This window comes from Neomonachus schauinslandi, chromosome 8 (genome assembly GCF_002201575.2).
Source record: "Neomonachus schauinslandi chromosome 8, ASM220157v2, whole genome shotgun sequence".
In the NCBI taxonomy this organism is placed as follows: Eukaryota; Metazoa; Chordata; class Mammalia; order Carnivora; family Phocidae; genus Neomonachus; species Neomonachus schauinslandi.
The window spans coordinates 145,349,938-145,353,308 of record NC_058410.1 but is presented as its reverse complement, the minus strand read 5'-3'; the positions used below and the strand labels follow the sequence as shown (position 1 = coordinate 145,353,308).

At 39.5% G+C, this 3,371-nt stretch overlaps 1 non-coding gene across 1 annotated transcript; it reads left to right on the top strand.

Annotated features, from left to right (window-relative positions):
• The first annotated feature begins 290 nt into the window (after positions 1–290).
• Positions 291–363, top strand: TRNAR-CCG. The gene has a single exon. It is a non-coding gene; the product is annotated as a tRNA-Arg (tRNA).
• Positions 364–3,371: the final 3,008 nt, after the last annotated feature.

The window sequence follows — 3,371 nt, the reverse complement described above, 5'->3', positions numbered from 1 at the left end:
AGGACCCATTACCCCGACCCACGTGGGGTGATTCTTCTCATTGCCTCGTGGACGGTCAAATTGTTAAAGCCTCTGGTATGAATGAATTATAGTAAAATATTTTCACGAGCTCACTGTGCACTAGTTCTAAGTAATTGTTAGGGATTCCAGATGGAGCTTTATTCCTTTTAATCCTTTTTTTTTTTAAGTGTTGATAATTAAATCTTCCTCCAGTTGCAAAGTTAAAACTTTGGAAAACAGAAACCTATTTCATCTCAGCTTCCAGGTATGGAAACATGTGTCTATCAGATGGCCGCGTGGCCTAATGGATAAGGCGTCTGATTCCGGATCAGAAGATTGAGGGTTCGAGTCCCTTCGTGGTCGCTTCTTTCTTGTCAACCAAGAAACAGAAACTCTTTCATTTGACGTCCACCAGCGGACCCTTGAGTAGTCTTTGGCAACCTGAAATGAGTCAGAAGTCCTGAAAAGAGCAAGCCTGGGTGCTGCTGAGTTGCTAATAACTTACATTTTGTCATTGGCCTCTAATCACTAAATAAAAGTAGTAAAGGACTGATGAATGGTTGTTGGCAATGTGTCAAGCCTGGATTTCTGGCTCCAAGCCCTGCTCTAGATCTGGCTGATCGTGGCCAACGAAAAGATGGGAGGGGTAGAAAAGCCAACTACAAACGTTTCTCTGGAAAGCTGGGTTTCAAAGGGCTTCTATTTAAGAGTTAGAAATAGGAGTTTGGAGGGGGTGGGGATACTGAGCCCAGCCAGAATAGGCACTCGAAATCTGAACCCCCATAGTGTCTGTTGCTTATCAAACGGAACTATCCGGGATCCAACTTTTCCTGAGAATTTACTCAAAGCTAGTAAGTCAATTATCCTCTAATCTTTCCACTATTTGCCTTTCCTATAAGCACAGGGCGTTGGCATTTTCCATCACATGATTTGTGGAAAAGTCCTGTGAAGGATGAGTTGATGTTGACCAAAACAGCCGGTCATCTTACCAAAACTTGGCTCTGAACCAGGGATCAAGTCAGCCTCAGGGTGTCCCTTCTGAACTATTCCAAGCCACTCAGAGGGATTAATATTTCAACTGCTTCTTCAATTGTTCATAAGATTTTTAACTTTGACTTTTGGAAGATTTCATGTTCCTTAAGCATCGCCATTTTATTACCGTCCAGTCATGCACTTACACTCACCCATGAAGATCTGGGATCCAGTTTTCCGTGGTGCTGAATGGATGTGTGTGGGAAGAAGCCAGAAGAAAAGAGAGAGGCAGGGAAGTTCCGTCGGAACAACTCTGATCTCTGTTTACTGTCTGTTTTCTGACTCAGAATGAAGAGACACAACAAAGATATCTGTTAGTTTCTTTATTTTTCCTCTTCTTCCTTTTTTTCCCCCCCCCTGTTCTGCTCTTCGATGTTACTGAAAAATAGAACTCAAGGTGAACTTTTAACTATTGTGGTGGGCATGTTTCTTGATGAAAATTTAGGGTAAACTGGGTTCTCCCCCACTTTTTTCCTGTCCCATCTTGTCTTCCTTTTGCCAAAGCAGCCATTCCATGTGGTACCAAAGACTATGGGGTAGGACCGGGCAGCTGCAAAGGCAATGCACTGGATCATTGGTTTTCTTGTCACGTAGGCAGGGAAGTCATGAGAGAACGATTGAAAAAGTACAAGAAAGGTTTGGTTACATAGGAAAGAACACACACGGAGTTACAGGGGATTGTACTCAAGACCTTGCATGTCAGTCCTGAAGTACATAAAAATCAGCTTGTGTTACACATTCTACATAAATATCCGTGTCATTTTTGGATGGCTTTGAAAAACCTAACAGTTGAAAGGCAAAGTCCACTAATTTTGAAATCATTAAGCTAGAGCCTCTCTTGGCATTTCTCATTCAAGAAACTTCCCACTCCAATCTGAAATTTGTACACAGTAGCTGAAGCATATCTAAATTTAAAACATTTAGAGAAATCTGGCTGGCTGGCTGAGTGGGTAGAGCATGCAAGCCTTGATCTCAGGGGTTGCAAGTTCAAGCCCCACACTGGGTGTGGAGCCTGCTTTAAAAAAGTGTGTAAATTAAAAACATTTACCCATTACATGTAATAATTAATTATATATATAATTATTTGTATAATTAACCTAAGTTTTCTCTTTTTTTGAACTGTGAAATTTGTAACAGAAAGCATCACAATTATTTTTGAGCTAATTAAAGATGCAGAACACAGCAAATACAGCTCATTACTTTTGGGTTTTTTTTCTACAAAGTGCTGGAAAAATATTTGGTGTAGTCCAACAGTTGCTTGGAAGACCCCCAAAGACTATTTTTTCAAAAGTTAACATCAACAATGATAAGTCATTCTGATCATATGTACCCTTAATATGTGATGAAAAAATATATATGATCTATCTATAGATTTATATATATAATATAAATATATCTATATCTATATTTATTTCTGTGGTCTTCTTCCCAAAAACTCATAGCCCAGCCTAATCATGACAAAAAGAACTGATGAATTCCAGTAGAGGGGCATCCTACAACATACCCAACCAGAATTCCTCTCAGCTATCATAGTCATTGTGATTGCTAATTTTGCATCAACTTGACTGGACTAAGGGATGCCCAGATAACTGGTAAAACATTATTTCTGGGTGTATCTGTGAGAGTGTTTGAAGAGGTTAGCACTTATTTCTTATATATACCTTGTTACAAGAAAATAAAATGGAGAACATCCCCCAAGCAGACATAACCATGTAAGTCACATAAGCAAAACCAAATCTAGCTTATTTTATGAATACAAGTGAACCTTAACTGAAGTTATTGCTTGTAAATGTCTTTAATAATCATAAAAGAAACAAGTCATCTTCCTAAAGTGGTATAAGATAATCACTTTTAACCATCCCCTTCTGTCTTGAAACCTCCATTGTAATAACCATTTTATTTTTATTTTAAAGATTTTATTTATTTATTTATTTGAGAGAGAGAGAGAAAAAAAACAGCATGAGAGGGGAGAGGGTCAGAGGAAGAAGCAAGTTCCCCACTGAGCTGGGAGCCCAATGTGGGACTCAATCCCAGGATTCCAGGATCATGACCCGAGCCAAAGGCAGTCGCTCAACCAACTGAGCCACCCAGGCACCCTGTAATAACCATTTTAAAGGCTAAACAACTTCCTCATTTTCACTTTACAAGCCATCTTGTGATGTCATGCGCCCCCCCCCAGCTTCATATCAGTTTTGAAACTAAAGACTCTCAGTTCAGAAACTGTCCTTTTGTGCACAGTACAAGTACAACAAAAAAGCCTAAAGTCACATGACAACTAAATGTAATGTGGTATTGTGGAACAGACAAAGGCTGCTAGGCTAAAAACCAAGAAAATCTGA